The following is an 18,789-nucleotide window of genomic DNA, read 5'->3' on the forward strand; positions in this document are numbered from 1 at the left end:
CAGACAGCTAACAAAACTACCATTTATTTACAGACACAGAGCTCGCCTAACCGGCCAAAGCTGGCTGGGCTATCCCCTAATAATCTAACTCAGTTGCCATAGGAACAAAAACCATGACAACCAAATACACAACACACTGCACAGTGTTAGCTTGTCGTTGTAACACTAGACAACTTTAGGAGATTCTTGGTGCCACAAGGCTGAAGAAGTGACAGTCCCTTAACATCACTGAGGCACTGGAGGAATCTGACATTACCATTAGTTTTGTTTCACTATTTATTCAAGTGACACCATCATAGGACCTAATCACATCAGCCACACCGTCAGGGGCTCGTTCACCTGCACATCTACCAATGTGATATATGCCATCATGTGCCAGCAATGCCCCTCTATCATGTACATTGCCCAAACCAGACAGTCTCTACGCAAAAGAATAAATGGACACAAATCTGATATCAGGAATCATAACATTCAAAAACCAGTGGGAGAACAGTTCAACCTCTCCAACCACTCAGTGATAGACTTGAAGGTGGCAATTTTGCAACAAAAAGACTTCAGAAACAGACTCCAAACAGAGACTGCTGAACTTGAATTAATATGCAGATTAGATACAATTAACTTAGGTTTAAACAGAGACTGGGAATGGTTGGGTCATTACATTAATTGAATCTATTTCCCTATGTTAAGTTCTCCTCGCACCTTCTATGGTCATCTCAATTATCACTTCAAAGGGTTTTTTTCTCCTGCTGATGATAGCGCATCTCAATTGATTGGACTCTTCCAGTTGGTATGGGCACTTCCACCTTTTCATGTTCTCTGTATATATAAATATCTTCTGTCTGTGTGTTCCATTCTATTCATCCGAAGAAGTGACCTGTAGCCCACAAAAGCTCATGCTGAAATAAATTTGTTAGTCTCTAAAGTGCCACAAGTACTCCTGTTCTTTTTCCAGAAACAATCAGTTGTAAATGGCCTTAGTTACTTGAAAGCCTTCCTGTGTATGTGTGGGCCAGGCCATGAGCTCTTACAGTGACATGTGACCATGTCACCGGATAATGAAATCCATCTTAAATCTGATACTTTTCCATTTAAAAGGGAGGGTGGAGACACAGAGAGACAAAAGATTCCCACCTTGTGCCAAAGCTATAAAAGGGGGTGGAGCAGGACAAAGGGGAAGAAGTCATGAGAAAATCCCTGCTTACCACCAGAGATGAATGCTGGCTCTGACAAAGACTGTACCAGGGAAAGGATTGGGCCCAGACTAGAAAGGAGTCTAGTCTGTGAAAGGAGCTCATTGGAACATCTTTCAGGGTGAGATATTATCTGTAATCAGTTTCTTAATGTATTAGGCTTAGACTTGCGTGTTTTATTTTATTTTGCTTGGTAACTTACTTTGTTCTGTCTGTTATTACTTGAAACCACTTAAATTCTACTTTTTATACTTAATAAAAATCACTTTTGTTTATTAATAAACCCAGAGTAAGCTTTATACAGGGTAAAACTGATTTATTTGGGGTTTGGATCCCATTGGGAGCTGGGTGTCTGGGTGCTGGAGAAAGTAACCTGCTGAGCTGTTTTTAGTTAAAGTTGGCAGCTTTGGGGGCATGGCCCAGATCCTGGCTCTGTGTTGCAGCAGGCTAGTGTGTCTGGCTCAACAAGGCAGGGTTCCGAAGTCTCAAGCTGGCAGGGAAAACAGGCTCAAAGGTAATTTCAGCACATCAGGTGACAGTCCCGAGGGGAATCTCTGTGACCAAACCTGTCACACTGCTGCTCCCTTTTCCCTGAGGCTGCTCTCTCCTCCACCTCCCATCTGGAAACTTTAATGGCTCCCATGTAAGCATTTATATGTCAAAACTGGGGTAGCTGAGTGAGAAGCCTCATTGAAGCCTGTAGTTATACCAGTGTCAAGGACCAAGAAAGGCAGCCAGGATGCCTGGAGAATGCTATTAAATTCAAGGGGCAAAAAAAATGAGACAAACCCCCAGCAGAGATAAACTCCAACTGGTTGCACATTATAAAACATTTCATTTGGTAGACATTATCCTGATGCTTAGTGGAATAGTTTGTTAAAGGCAACAGACAGAGCCAGAACAAAAACATAGACTGACTGTGTGCCTCTGAAATGACTGGGAGGTTGAATATACAGTAGAGCCGCATACAGGCAGCATTTATTCCTGTGCATTTCTTAGCTCTGCTGTAGCCTCCAGGTAAACAAAGATTGATAAAAACAGAAATGTTCAAGAAATTAATAGGACTTGTTCTCCTTGAGACAACCTTTCAGCCATAACTCAATGGTGTTCTTTTGAACCCACAGTGCAATAAATTTTATACATCAGTAAGGATTTTTCTTCTCTTTACTTTGCATGTAAGTGGATCAATTTAGGGGCCACATCCTCCGCCAAAGTCAATTAAAGTAGATCCACAGGCACAACAGCCAGCTGCAGGTTTGGACCTAGGTGTTGACATACAGATGCACGTACAATACTCAGCATTCCTCACCCATAGACCTCAAAGCATTTCACAAAGGTTGGTAAATATCATTATCCCTAGTTTATCTTTGGCACAGGGAGGGGGAGAAACAGAGGTGGAATTATAGTAACACAGTGAGGCATCAGCAGAGCTGATGGAACTGCGGGATCTTGACCACCAGGCCAGCATCCTGCCCACTCCACCTGGCTTCCTGCCCACCTACAAGGAATCAATTAAATGACTGTGCTGAGGCAGATGAACTGGCCTAGAAGCATTTTTCCACAGTAGTTTTTTCCTCTTTTTTCCACAAAACCAATTTTTCTGTATCCATAGAGAATCAGCGGTGGGTAATATATTTTGTGGGATCCAGGTGTCCTGTTTTTCTGTGAAGGTGCCTCAGGGCAGAAATTATGACTTCCCTCAGTCAAGCACCTAGTAAAATGGGGCCTGCTTCTGATTGCAGCCTATAGCTACTGTCCTAATCTTCATTTGGGCTGCTGAAACTAAAATCTCCAGCTCCTCTTGCACAGGTAGAACTGAGGAGAGAGGAGAGCTGCTGGAGGAATTTATTTCAGAAGTGGACAGAAAGCAGCCTAAAGGCTTAATCTCAATGCAGAGTGGTACAGATATGCATGAAAGCACAGAAGCCTATTCTATAATTTGCATCACAGTAGCACCCAGGGGCCCTGAAGAGGGCTCCATTGTGGCCCTGGACCAACACAAATGTTACAGCAAGAGGGACTAAAAGGGATTCCAACCAAACTGCATTGAGTTATGAAAACAAAACATATGGGGAAAGATTTTGAAAAAATTAAGTGAAAATGATGCCGGGGATAAAAAGCCCAGGGCCAGATTTTCAAATGTCATTTATTTATGTTACAGTCCAGCACAGTGCTTAAGTATAGCTCAAAGTTCAGCACGTTGACTTCAGTGAGACTGTTCACTTGCTTAAAACTAAGCACGTGCTTTGCTGAATTGGGGCCTGAGTTACTGCAGGATCAGGGAAAGCACTTTTGAACTGAGAGCAAGTAGGGGACTGTTTTGCTAGAGAGCTATTACTGAGAAGGCTACTGCTTCAGTAATTCCAGAGAAGTCTGTATAGGCTGTCCCCTTGCTATGCACTGTAGTAGGAAGAGAGCCTGAAACATAAGGCCTAGTATCAGAGGCCTGGTCTGAGGCCTGAACTAAAGTAATGGTCAAAACTTTGCAGCCATAAAGCAAAGTTAAGTTGTGAGCAAGTGGCAGGCACTGTTCATAGAATTTGGCAAGAACACATTCTGATATTGTGGAAACACATTTTTCTAATGTGATGGTGCAAGGCCAGATGGCTACAGTAAAGTAACGAGAAACAGGTATGTTAGCCTATTGGCATCCCAGGGGTGGGCGGGCAAAGCCCGCCCACTTCTAAAGGACCTCCCTCCAGCCTAAGGGGAGGATCCACAGGTCTAGAACACCAAGTAATTCCGGGGGACAACGAATGAAAAAAACAGGATCAGGAGTGAGGTCATAGGGCTAAACTAAGGGAACCGGATGGGGACACCGTCCCAGCAGCTCCCAAGGTGGTGGTGGTCTGGTGTCGCAGGCAGGAGGGACTCCGCTCAGAAGGTGTCCTCAGCAACAAGAGCTGGGGTCCCTCACCACCCCCCTCTCTGGGAAGCAGGCCAGCAGCCCCCCCTCCCCTCAAGGGCTGTAGGTGGATGTAACAGCAGGAACCCGGGGGGGGGGGGGGAATCTACTAAGCAGCCATTAAGCAGATAGCAGGGAGAGGGTGGATGGTGGTGTCTAAGCCAGCCAGGGGCAGGCAGAAGCAGGAACAGCAGCAACAGCAGCAGCGAGGGCCCAGCGCCCGCAGGAACAGCAGGCAGCAGCAGCCCTCTCTCTTTTCCTCCACAGCAGAGCAGTTGAAGGGAGAGGAACTACTCCTGGCCCCAGGAGAAGCAGGGCTCTGTTCCCTCACAGGTATGTAGCCCCAGGCTAAACAAATCCCTAGGACCATGGTAACCAAATGGCAGTTGCTCCAGATTAATCAAGGCCGGGAGCCAAATTAAGACCTTCTTTCTAGAAGGCAGTAGAGATAGCTACTTTAATTAGAACACCTGCAGCCAATCAAGGCAGGCTAATCAGGGCACCTGGGTTTAAAAAGGAGCTCACTCCAGTCAGGCAGGGAGGAGGCAGAGGAGAAGGAGTGTGTGTGAGGAGCTAGAAACAAGATGGCAAGGAGCAGACAGAGACAGAGACAGAGACAGAGACAAGTAAGTAAGTAAGTAAGTAAGTACTGCTGGAGGATTGAGGAGGACAAGCATTATCAGACACCAGGAAGAAGGTCCTGTGGTGAGGATAAAGAAGGTGTTTGGAGGAGGTGATGGGGAAGTAGCCCAGGGAGTTGTAGCTGTCCTGCAACTGTTACAGGAGGCACTATAGACAGCTGTGGTCCACAGGGCTCTGGACTGGGACCTGGAGTAGAGGGCAGGCCTGGGTTCCCCCCAAATCTCCCAGCTGTTTATCAGACACAGGAGGAGTTGACCCAGACTGTGGGGAAGATCACTGAGTGAACAAATCTGCCAAGAAGTGCAGGACTCACCAAGGTAGAGGAGGAACTTTGTCACACTAAGTAGTGCCAAGTACAAAAATATACACACAAACACATTCGAGAAGGGTGGTACCAGAGCACCTCGATACCAACACATTCCCTAAAGATAACAGGAATGAGCTGACCCATCCTAAAGATAAGGTCAGGATGACAGTGTGATGAAAAGAGATGTAAAAGGTGATGGGTGGTAACTGGTTATGTCAGAGGGGCAGTACAGATTTTATTTGTATTAATGTATAAAATAGAGGGTACGTCTAGACTACCCGCCGTATCAGCGGGTAGCTATTGATTTCTTGGGGATTGATATCGCGTCTCATCTAGACGCGCTATATCGATCCCCGAATGTGCTCCCATTGACTCCGGAATTCCAGCAGCGCGAACGGCAGTAGCAGAGTCGACAGGGGGAGCCGCGGATGTTGATCCTGCGCCGTGAGGATGAGAGGTAAATCGATCTAAGATCCTTTGACTTCAGCTATGCTATTCATGTAGCTAAAGTTGCTTATCTTAGATCGATCCTGGCCCCCCCCCCTCCCAGTGTAGACCAGCCCAGAGTCTCGGAGGCAGTGTCTCTGTCTGGTTGAGGGAGGAACAGAGTCCTGCAGTTCACTGAGCCACTCCATTGTCTCGGGCATACATGTGTTAGTGTACCTGTAGCCACTGAGCTGGGCATTAGCACTATGACTCGTTGGCAATAAACCTGACCAAGTTCATTTGCTATGAACCAAGTCTGTGTATTTATTGGGCAGTTTGATCAGAGCCTGCTGTATGGCCTATCTGGCCAGAGTCAGTACAGCAGGCAGAAAGAACACACTCAGGCAGCCAAACATCTGACCACATTGGTGACCCACAACTGCTGATCTGGTAACTCTGCTTCTAATCCTAACCACTAACCAACATTTAAAACAGGGACTTTCCTTATTACCACATAGCACAGTTTTAACATGAAGTTAATATAAAGTAATAAAAAAACAGATGGCAAACATACATTTATCATTTAATAGATTTTTAAATAAAAAGGTGATAACTTGTTTTATTTAAATGTTTAACCCTTTTGTTTTTTGTTTGCCTTATTTTGTATAGTTATAAATAAAATTATGTTGCCATTTGTTTTTAATTGTAAGTTTGTTCTGTATATCATGTATGTTGTCCCATGTTGTATGTGTCACATACCTATTATATTTTTATTTTGTTGAAACAAAAGTCAATTTTAAACCTTTTTTTTAAAAAATATATAAGTGGTACCACATTTTAATACTATGGTTGGAGTATAACCATCAATATTATTAATACCATTTTTTCAAAGTTCAAGAATGTCTGTTATAAATATGTACATATATTTCTGCCTCAACAAATAATGCAATTGCAAACAAATAATTCTTTTACTAATCAGTTTTATTTTGTTGGCTTTTAATATTTTTTAATTCTTTATTCAAAAAAGAAATGTAAGGGGAAACCTCAACATTAAGATAAAGGAAATATTAACAATGTCAATTTCTTGTTTGGGTTTTTATAAACTTGTTTGCACTTTAAATATAGTTATAAAAAATGTCATAGCAAAAGTTTTAAAAAGTTACAATTTATGCATAAAGCTAACCAAACAATTTCAACAGATTTCCATCTATGTCTCCCAAACACAAGCGTCAGAAAACTTTAATACCCTCAAAGTATTTGCATCAACTTGTATTTAAATTTTATTTTGGTTTAATTACCTGTATTTAAAATTCATTTTGGTTTAATTTTTATTTAAAGTTATGTTTAAAGAAACTAGTGGTTGCTAATGTTTATGCTTTTAAACAGTTAAAAGTAAAAGTGATATCACAAGCAAATTAACTTTAAAAAGCTTGGTAAACATTTTATTAACTCTTTTGCTAAACAAAGTGCTCAGCAGGGAAAAGCAATATGTTTCACAAAAACTTGTAAGCATCTATTTTAGCAGTTAAACATTACGTTTAGTACCAAATATTAGTAATGCCCCTCAAGTAAAAAAATATCTATACAAGAATTGTCAAAGTATAGCTTGTGTTATAAAACGGTTGGTCCCAATTACGTTGTAAACACACTAAATTAATCTGTGCATTAAATTTGGGTTACTAAAACAAGAAATGTAAAACAAACAACCCCTTTATTATGTTAACTAACTTAAGCTGTTTAAGGTTGCATCCTACAAACCAACATCAGAAAACATCACACCACAAAACCACCAAACAATATCAGTAGACCGTAAAGGAACCTCCAAGCATTCATCAGTCAAGTGCTTTATAAATAAGAGTCTGGGCAAATACACCTCAATCTACCATATATAACCAATTAAGTTGGCAGTCAGCTAGAAACCACTGTCAGTTGAGTTGAACTTGGCTACTATGTAAAAGCAACTATATCATTGCTGTATGTCATTTGCAATGAGCATACAGTTGTGTAAGGTGGTCCTAGTTCTCTCCCTGTCCATCAGGGAGGGAGACTACATCCCCTCTCACTTCAGTGCTCCTAGAGCAATTCTGTTTGCGGGGGAATAAGCTGACAGTTAATGAATAATAGGTCCAAGCCTGCAGTTCAGGCTGGGCAGCAATTGGGTCTGTGAGCCCCAGCGGTCAGCGAGAGCGGGGCAGTACACAGTTAATGCTTCTGGCCTGCAGCTGGGCAGGGTAACAGTAAGTCTATAGGTCCAGAGCCCTCAATCAGGGTGGGATCCTAATCAGTTAATGGCTCTGGCTTGCAGTCAGGCAGAGCAACAGTGAGCCTGTCTGCCCTGGGGCACTCAATCAGGGAAGGGCAGCAATCAGTTCAGGGCTCTGGCCTGCGGGCAGACAGTCTAGGGGGGATTAGCTCTCTGGCGAGAGAGATAGCAAAACCCATCTGGCATCCTAGTTCAGGTGGGCATCAGACCAGTGCAGGTCTTCTGGCTGAAATGTAGGGAGTCTGCCACCCCCAGGGGTGAGGTGGCAGTGGGTAGGAGGACACAGACCCACCCACTCCACTGCATCCCAGCCCAGGGCCCTACCAGTGGTGAAGTGCTCCACCACTGGGTGAGCGGGGAAATCTGGCCACAACACACTAGCCAACTTGCAGTTTGTAACACAGCCGAATGTTATTCAGCTTCCCTGGGTTCCTTCCTACACTCCCCGTCAGGGGGTACTTGGTCTCCTGAGGTCTCTTCCAACCCCAAGCTTCTATGATTCCAGGGTTGTCATTTGCCTCGCTGTGGCAGCCCCAACAGTTCCTCAGTATGCGGCAGCTCCGGTAGTCCCTTTGGGTCTCTGGCAGTGTAGTGGCCTCTGCCAGCACCAGGCTCCAGCAGCTGGGAGGGAGACAGCCTGCTCCTCTGGCCCAACTGAGCTGGGGGGCTGGCCTTTTATAGTTCTGGTTCCTGTCCCGCCCCTCTGCTTCCAGCTTCCCTCATGGTTCTCTCCCCGTCCGTCATGGAGGGAGACCATGCCCCCTTGCTACACATTGCTAAACTGTTTAACCAACACACAGGTAAAAATCAAATGAATGTCAGAAAACAACATAAGGGCCCAAAAAAACACCCAAATTAGTAAAAAAAAAAAAAATAAAAAAATTAAATTATACAGTAACTACAAATTGAGTAAACAAATTCCCTGGTAGTACCAGTCATACTTTGGGGTCAGTAACACTGCATCCTAAGTAAGGCACGTTATTCAAAACAATCATGTTCAGTGTCTGGGTATGAATGCTAAATCCTAACACAGCAATATTTAATAAATTAGTTACTGTCCATTCAGTGGGTTATCTAAAAAACAGCATCCATAAAAAAACATCTAAATCTATGTACTGGTGTATCACAAAGCAATAACCAAAGAGTGACAAACAGCAGTAAGGGTAACCTATAACATAAATGAACAGTACTAAGTAGTAACTAATTACAATACATTTATATATAAAGGCCTACTTTGTAATGTCACTACTCCAAATTTCTGTTTTACTTCTCATATACATAGCACAGCTGAGCACTAATCACGATGCTTATCCTAGTATTTCACAACACTCAGCCTACCACCAATAATAATATAGGTCAGGGGTCAGCAACTTTTCAGAAGTGGTGTGCTGAGTCTTCATTTATTCACTCTAATTTAAAATTTTGCACGCCAGTAATACATTTTAACATTTTTAGAAGGTCTCTTTCTATAAGTCTATAATATATAACTAAACTATTGTTGTATGTACAGTAAATAAGGTTTTTAAAGCATTTAAGAAGCTTCATTTAAAATTAAATTAAAATGCAGAGCCCCTTGGACCGGTGGCCAGGACCTGGGCAGTGTGAGTGCCACTGAAAATCAGCTCGCATGCCGCCTTTGGCAGAAGTACCATAAGGTTGCCTACCCCTGATATAGGTAATAACCCCATCTACCCCCCACAACAAAAATGTGTTGCTATCTGCAGTACCACAAGGCTCAAACTACAACACCAAATTAAAAAAAAATTGTTATGCTTGAATATAAGGTGGTGTCATATGTACACATACATACTATACATATATACTCATATACACTACAAATATATACACCATATCCATATTATTCATATATATTAATTATTTGGAAGTGCCTCTAAGTCTCAATAATAAAACTACATTCCTCAATCAAAGTCCCAGGCCTGACATTCCCAGGCCCACCATAGAAAACTACAATCTGTCCATCAGTCATACAAAAAATGTGCAAACTAAGAAACAAATGGGGCATAAATATATAACCGGTAAAGTAAGGTAACCACATAACAATGTTTAGCCCACTGGGACATCTTCAGTCCATGCATTATGCTTTTCCGGAACAATGGGTAAACATCCTCCACATAAAAAGACAAAAAGTGGGGGAATATAGTAGGAAGAGAGCCTGAAACATAAGGCCTTGTATCAGAGGCCTGGTCTGAGGCCTGAACTAAAGCAGTGGTCAAAACTACTTTGTCAGAGGGTGTCAACTAACTATGTCAGAGGGGCAGTATGTAACTTGTTTGTATTAATGTATAAAAATGGGGTCTCAGAGAGAGTGTCTCTGTCTGGCCGAGAGAGGAACAGAAAGCCCTGCAGTTCACTGAGCTGGTACATTATTACAGGCATCCATGTATTAGTGGCCCAGTAGAGTCTGCAGCATATTAGTACCATGTTTCGTCGACAATAATCCTGGCTGGGTGCCTTCAGACCTTAATGGTTCTTGTGGTCATGAGACGGTTCACTTCAGGTCTGCTGTGCCAACTGTCTGCGCAGAGCTGGGACAGCACACAGGGCAAACACACAAACGCAGCCAAACATCTTACCACACACACTTTGTTACAACATGTTAAATCCAACCTGGGCCACTCACAACCATCCTTCAGGTCCACCCCGAGAGTCTGTGTACAGCCCCAGCCCTCAGCTAGCAGCCTGTCAGTACACTACAGCCACACTCTGGTTTCCCCAGCTTGATCTCCTACTAGCTGGGGCCACCCAAACTTTTGCCAAAATAGGTGTTCTGCACTGTCCAGCCGTCTCCTGGGCACTTCTGATTTTAGAAGTGCTTTGACCCTGTAAGCGGTCAATATTCAACAGTTTGCTACTTTAACTAGACTTACCAAACAGTTCTGTTTAACAACACTGGATTAGTTTTGATTAAAAAATAAAACAAATTTATTTAACTACAAACAGAGATTTTAAGTGAGTACACGTACACGGTATTAAAGTCCGAAATGTTTACAAGCGAACTAAAGAGAAAACGCTTTCTAGTTGGTCAAACTTAACAAGCTAGACTTGGTTCAAGGTAAAATTCTTACCACATGTTCCCAGCAAAAGGGCTAACAAAATTCTCAAGTCAGGATCTCCTCCAAAGTCAATGGTGAAAGAGAGAGAAAGAGATGCCTTGGGATGTTTTTGTTTCTCCCTTTTATAGTCCAGTCTCCCTTTGAAGTGGATTCTTGTGAGGATTACCTCTCAAAGCAAAGTCACAGAATCTGTGACTTCTGCGACCTCTGTGACAGACACGAGCCCTATTTATATGCAAATTGAGGTAAACAGACATTCTTTTATTCAGGATAGACCTATTTAACAGCTTTAGCTTAGTCAAGGCTGTGTGGGTTTGAACACGTGCTAACACCATCTTACAGGGGGAATTCATAATGTCACATATAAAGTTAATACACATATTTCATCACGATATTATTGACCAGCAAATTATTAGTTTTCAAATAATACCTGACAAGGAATATTTTGTACAAAGATTATCACAATGATGTGTAGGATGTGAATGCAGAGGTGCTTTTGTTCATAGCTATAGCTTCTAGCTAAACAGAGAAGCTACTGTTCTGTGGGATGTTTAATATCAGCTTTAAAAAAAAACACGGTGGAAGTGAACTGAATGCTGAATTGTCCACTCTTACCAAGACAAAGTTATTTTTTTAAAAAAAACAACCTGCTTTTTCCAAGTGAAACTAAAATCAATGGGAGGTGCTGGACCTTTGAAGTTCAGGCTACTTATTGATGGGGCTATATGTGTAGTTGGGCTACTAACTTTAAGCCAGGGATTTAAAAAATAAATAAATCTTGGCCTTTATTCATGCAATAATACTTCACATTTATTCTGAGCTCTTCGCTGACAGGCTTTGCCCATTTACAAACCTGAATTAGTCAGGCTTCAACCCCCTCTGACATCCATTTTAAAGATGGGTGAAGTGAAGCACAGACATATTAAGTCATATGGGGAATAGTCATGAGTGAGTCTCTCCTGAGAGTAAGTCAGTGACAGGGTTGGGAACGAAACCCTGGGTTTTGAAACCTCCCACTGAAGCCAGTGGGAATTACTTTTATACTGTGGTGTGAACTCTGGCTCCACACCACCCTTTGCTCTAACCACTGAGCTACAGTATCTTTATACTACAGCCATGGGACTGCCATTCAAATCCCTGGGGATGATCACATATTTTTAACATTGAAACACCCCAAATCAGTCATGGTCTTTGGAATATCTCCTGAGACTGGAGGAAATGCCACTAAGAGGAGACATCCCATCCAGAAGGCTAAAAAGGAACCTGAGATAGACAATAGGCTGGAGGTTGCCTTATCTCCTTTCTCTTGTTTTGCACTGAGAATGAACTGCATTTCCTAGGATGGATGCTTCCTTCCAACACATTAAAGAGTGTGGAGTGGAACAGTATGTCCCTTCACAAACCCTCTTCCCTAAGAAAACAAATGGCAGGTCTCTTCTGTGCAGTTTTTATATGACTTTTCTCTGAGAGATTTATTGTAGCAGCTTTGCAAGAGATTTGTAGCAAGTAGTGTTCTACCTGTAGTCTTACATCCCCAATGCCACAGCCATAATTCTCCCAGAGAGAAATGACAGAAGATCACAATAGCTACTAATGTATTATGATGATACTCTCTCCACAGGAAAGATTGCACTTGGCTTTCAGCATCTCATTTGGACGACAGAAAATTTTCCTGCCAAGCTGAAACAAACAATGCTGTCCTGGTCACGATTGTGCGATCAAGTGAAAGAAACTTAATCAGCATTGACTAGCTCATTTTGAGGAGTGTTTTCTGAGGACTCAGTTTCTCTGTGTGTGGAAAATGGAGCCTTCCAGTGCTAGGCCACAGGTTTGAGTCTGGCTAAAGTTGATAACAATTTAAACATCTGACAGGTGTGAAAGGAACTGTTCATCTTAGGGCAATTCTTCATGCACAGGAGTCCAGTGCTGGAGTGAAACGCATCAGCTTTTTAATAATGCAAAGCAACACTACACAATACCTCAATACAGGAAGGGAAGATCATGGAGCTTTGCTAAAACTGCAAGGAAGCAAGGGTGAGGAAGGCAGCGAAATGACAGTGTCACTCCATAAAACTGGAAATGGCCCAGGACATCCACCTACTCTTTTCAAAAGTTCTGTGGTGCCTTAATGATCACAAGTGTGTAGGATCTCCAGAGTACATCTGGCCCAAAAGAAGACACCTCCCTCAGCACGGGGCACCAAGGAATCGGTTCAGAAGGGATGAAGGAAGACTTCCTCCTACTGGTTGCTCGCACCACTTCTTGCAGTACCCTATATCTTCTTTGGAGGCCTCCAATCCAAGTGCTGAAATGGTCCTGTCCTGCTTAATGTGAGGAGACACAGTGCCATCACAGCACTAGGGGGTGTAGCTGCAGGTTTAGTTCTGTGCCTTGGGCTCCCCAGAGTGGTCACTGGCTTGATAATCCCCTCTGATGCCAGTCAGGCAGTGCAGAACAACTCTCAGCCCTAGTGTGAGGTCTCTGATCTCCTGAGTAACTATGTGCAACATGTTTTGTCAGAGAGGAAAAGCTTGTGGGGCTGAAGTGTGAGGAAGGTTAAAACTCTCAGAGTTCCTAGTGAGAGGGAGACCAATATGAACCTGTGACATTGACATGAACTGGGACTGTATAGATCATTGTGGCAACCAAGGTCCTGTAGTGGCACCCAATCTTGTATAAAGGGGGTCAAATAAGGTGTCTAAGACAAGGTTATGGTTTGCTGGTTATGATTATTTTATCTGTATGCACGTATCATTTTGTATTTAAAGTTATAAGTATTGGCTCTATACCGTCTGTATTTCAAACTTGTGCTGTGCTTCTCGGTGACACCCTAGACAATTTGGCATCAGCACCGCCTAGCCATTAAGGACCATCAGCTATACAACTGACCCACTGAGAGACGGCAAATACACCTTATGACTCAGCAAGGCATGCAGGGACATGCCTATGGACAGAACTCTTTAAGATTTTTCTATGCCATGTGCTGGATAGCTTGTCTTTGGGACAAAGAAAGCAGAGACCACATTGCAAAGGACTATAAAAGGTTGCTGCAGCTCCTCTATCTTGTCTTCAATCCTGCTTCTTACTTCTGGAAGGACTTTGCTGCAAAGTGAAGCTCAAAACAAAGGACTGAATGACCCATCCCAGCTGGAGATGTACTCCAGAGACTTGATTTGAACCTGCAGTTTATTCCATCACTGCTACAAGCTTGAACCAAGAACTTTGCCATTACTGTATGTAATTGATTCCATTTAACCAATTCTAGCTCTCATCTATATTTCTTCTTATGAATAAACCTTTAGATTCTAAAGGATTGGCAACAGTGTGATTTGTAGGTAAAATTTAATTTGTATATTGATTTAGGTCTGGGGCTTGGACCTTTGGGATTGAAAGAACCTTTTTTCTTGTACTGGGATAATAGTTTTCATAACTATTCATCCTCATAATGAGTGGCACTGGTGGTAATACTAGAAAACTGAAGTGTCTAAGGAAATTGCTTGTGTGACTTAATGTTTGCCAGAGCGGTAAAACCAAAGTCCTCTCTGTTTGGCTGGTTTCATTTGCCTTAATAGTAAAGGAACTCCAGCTTTGAGCTGTGTACCTATTGGGTTCCGGGAAGTGGGCGGGCAGAGCCCGCTCACTGTTAAAGGATCCCCCCTCAGCCAAGGGGAGGATCCACAGGACCTCAGAACCCCACTGATTTCGGGAGACAACTAATAAAAGAACAGGGACAGGAGTGCAGTCAAAGGGTCATAAGAAGAGAGCCTGACAGGGACACCGAGCAGAGAACCCCGGACAGCGCCCACTGCTCCTCGAAGGCGTCAAGGGAGCCAGCGGACGCCGCCCAGAGGAACTCCACCCGGATACGTGAACGGACCAGGGACCGGAAACAAGCCCCACAGTCACCGGAGTCTCCATGGAGATGGCTTGTTTAGCCAGGGCGAGGAGGACTTTGGGTTGTGTATCTATTGGTTTTTCCGGGAAGTGGGCGGGCAAAGCCCGCCCACCGCTAAAGGATCCCCCCCCAGCCTAAGGGGAGGACCCACAGGACCACAGAAGCCCACTGATTACGGGGGACAACTAATAAAAGAACAGGGATGGGAGTGTGGTCAGAGGGTCATAAGAAGGGAGCCTGATGGGGACACCGAGCAGAGAACCCCGGACAGAGCCCACTGCTCCTCGAAGGCATCAAGGGAGCCAGTGGACGCTGCCCAGAGGAACTCCGCTCGGATACGTGAACGGACCATGGACCGGAAATAAGCCCCACAGTCACCGGAGTCTCCATTGGCCAACCTCCTCTCCCTGGTCGTGGAGATGGCCTTTTTAGCCAGGGCGAGGAGGACTTTGGGCTGTGTAGCAGGGTGGTTACCTACTCCTGCCTTTTGGGGCTTAAAACAGCCGAGGAGAGGGCTGTGGCTGGGGCAAGAAGGGCTTAAAAGCTGCAGCTCTAAAAGCTGGGCTGACTGGGGAAGCAGCCGCAGCTGGGCTACACCCTAATCAGGCCACAGCTGGCCTATATAAAAAGACCAGGGAAGTCAGGTGTAAACAGTCTTCCTCTGTAGAGGGAGAAGGCGTGGCTGCTCAGAAGCTAGAGAAAAGGTACCTAGACTCGAGCAGGGCTAGGGAAAGGCAGAGGAGCTCCTAACTGGAAGGCCCCAGGCTATGACCTTGATAAAGGCTAGGAAAGGTACTGGGGCTATAGAGGGGTAGCCAAGGGTAGGTAAAGGCAGCAGGTCCAAACCCCTCTTTGCCAGTGATTAATGGCATGAACACTGCAGTCTGCCCCAGGGAGCGGGGCTAGATGGTGACTGGCAGTAGCCATATTCTGAGGCAAAGTGGAGGTAGTGGGTTGGGGGTTCCCTGGGGGGGAGACCCAGATTGGTGGGGGACTGCCAGGGGGAAGCACCCTAGTTAAAAGGGTACCTAGTTAAAAGGGTACCAGTGCCCAGGGAGGGACACAGGGGCCAAGAGGACACACAGATCACCAGCCTGCAGAGGGTGCTCCTGGATGGAAAAGGGCTAATTCCCAAGGACAACCAGCAGGAAGCACCAGAGCGGTGAGTCTGCACTTTTACAGGCTGTAACTGCCCTGCTGTGAGCAATTTGTCCTGAATTGACAGTCTCAGAAGTGTCCCACCAAGGACAGCATCATTACAGAACCCTTCTCCAGCTGAGTCAAATTCACCACAGGCATAGTCATCAGCAATGAGGGTGTTAGCCTGGCACCCTGGTTCAATTCCTTTCTCTGCCACATCTTCTCATGTGATGTTGGGTCCGCCACTGAGTCTGTCTCCATTCCCCATAACAGCATTTCCCTACTTTACAGGGCTGTTGTGAGAATAAACTAGAGATTATGAGCTGCAGAAATATTATGGCAATGGGAGCTGTCATGGAGTCCCTGGGCGATGCTCTGGAACTGCTCCCCACAAAGCCAGTCAGGACTTTGGGGAGCCTCCCCTCCCTTAGAGCAGACTATCTTTAGGGCAGGAAGCTCACACGTAGCATTCAGCATGTGCACCTCCATGTGCTTCCCACAGCGAGTCCACCCAGTTGGGGTCCTGGGGAGCCAGAGGGTCCTACACCCCCACCTTGCAGTCAGACGTGACTCTCAACCAGCCAGTAAAACAGAGGTTTATTTAGATGACAGGAACACAGTCCAAAACAGGTCTTGCCAGTACAGACAACAAGACCCCCCTTAATTAGGTCCATCTAGGGTCCCAGGGAGGCTACAGCCCTGCTGGGAGGCTTGAGTCTCCCTGGGGCTCCCTCCCATTTTCCAGCCAGCTTCCAAAAAACTACCCAACCCCTTCCAGTCCCTCTTCTCTGGACGGTGTCTCTTTCCCGGGCCAGGAGGTCACCTGATCTCTCTGTCTCAACACCTTTAGCATCCCCTTGCAGGGGGGAAGGGCCTGGCCATTAGTTGCTAGGCGACAGAGGGTCCGCCGGAGCTGAGGCCCCACACAGTATTCAGAGGGAACATTAAAACCACTCCCGCTTAGTTACAAAAGCATTAAAAGTACCTTAGGTAGGTGGTGAATATGGCCTACGGTCTGATTTGCAGCATATTGACCTGACTCTCTTCTCTGCTACAAGTCTGATTTCAGTGGAGTTATTCTGATTTGCCTTGATGGCCATGAACGGCAGATCAGACTTTGTTTCTTGAAAGTTCACATTATGGCATGCTGTAAGGAAGACACTTTAAAAACAAAAAGTAGATGAAAACCATCAAACAGCCTGTGGTGTTTACCCCACACCAGCCCTGAAGGGGTTAAGGTGGGCAAGGAAGAACCAATGAACCTTCTCAGATGCACCTGATGGGAGGCTCAGGGCTTTATAAACACTAATTGTTGGTGAAGCCCAGCTGGGGGAGAAGTGGGGGAAAGGATTATAAAGAGAGGATGTTTGTGCAGGAGGGTGTTATAGGGAGACAGAATCTGTAGTCGCTCTCTGAGAGCAGAGGAAACAACCACCTCCACCATGTGACTAGGTCCTGAGATCCTAGCCTTGAAAAAGGGAGAACCCCCAAGGGTTCTGGGATAGAAAGCCTGAGAAGGCTAGATAGGGAGAAGCCCAGGGAAACAGTAGCAGGGAGGGGGACTGTGTAGACCTTGGCTGCTGGTTATAGGACTAGGCTGGATCCCAGTGCAGAGGGAGGGTCTAGGTTCCCCTGTCAGCCACCAGGAAGTGACACGGGACTGTTGGTGGTGCCACCCTGAGAGTTGGTCCAGTGAGACTTTGACACAACAGGAGGGGAGACTGCATAGTGACCTAGTCAGAGACCTGCATTGCAAATAGAGAACATTGTGAATTACAGCAAGAGAGACCACAGCAGTGATGGAGTGGCCGTCAACAGGGGGTGCTATACAGGAAAAAAGCCTCTGTGCCATACCTAGCCAGGAGGATGTGCTTTTGTGGTGGGTAAACCTGTTATATGGCCAAGACTTTCCAGAGTGGATTCCTAAAGTTAGACACATAGGGGGGATTTTCAAAAGTGCTTAGCATTAGCCTAACTTTCAATGGGAGCAGAGTTAAGCCATTGCTGTGCTGTCTTGAAAACTCCATCTTTAGTTCTATATTTTTGCACAGAACTAAGAGGACTGATTTTTAAAAGGTACTGCTATTATTGAGCTGAAATGGAACTTAAATAAGGGGGTAGGTGCCTAACTCCTATAACTTGTGCTTTCTCATATGCTTCCTTCTAATCTTCCTGTTTGCCCCCTGTGCTTCCTGAAATGGAAACAGAGGTGCACTTTTTTTAAAAAAAAAAGTAGCCTTCGTTTAGAGATCTGGAACTCAAAGGCATTTTGTAATTTAGGACTTTCTCTCTGTGTTGCTGTCTCCCTGTTTCTGCACCATATGAAGCATAAATAAATTCAAAGCTGTCATTTTGAGACTAGAACTAAAATGGAAATATAGACAAAACCAATACGACTTTGGCTGAGGGAAAAAGGGCTGGATTCTCTCATTCAGATTAAGGCCCTGCAGCAGATCAAGCAAACTTCAGTCTATAATGGCCATTCATCATTGGCAAGGGAGTTGGACCAGCTGCCTCTGCCTATTCCCAGGCTATACCTCTGCAGCCCCAGTACCCCCTTAGGGCTACCAGGGGCTCAGCCTGGGGAGTTGTCAGGCTAGAGCTGCTCTGCTCCAGGTACCCTTGTGCTCCCAGGCAACTTGGTCCTTCTTACTAGAAAGAGACTGACTGCTTTCTGGCCCTGCAGCTCTTTTACAGGGCCCAGCCTGGCCCTGATTGGCTGCCCCTCAGACTCTTCTTATTGGCTGTCATCCACAGCCCTCTCCAAGGGCTGACTTTTAACCCTTTCAGAGCCGGAGCAGGGTGACTGCCCTGCTACAGACCCCTTTACACCAATACAGAAGGCTTAAATAAGGTGTACATTTTTAACAGTAAGAGTAATTAACCACTGGAACAATTTACTAAGAGTTGTGATGGATTCTCTATCAATGACAATTTTCAAAATCAA

Source organism: Chelonoidis abingdonii, chromosome 6 (genome assembly GCF_003597395.2).
Source record: "Chelonoidis abingdonii isolate Lonesome George chromosome 6, CheloAbing_2.0, whole genome shotgun sequence".
Lineage (NCBI taxonomy): Eukaryota > Metazoa > Chordata > Testudines > Testudinidae > Chelonoidis > Chelonoidis abingdonii.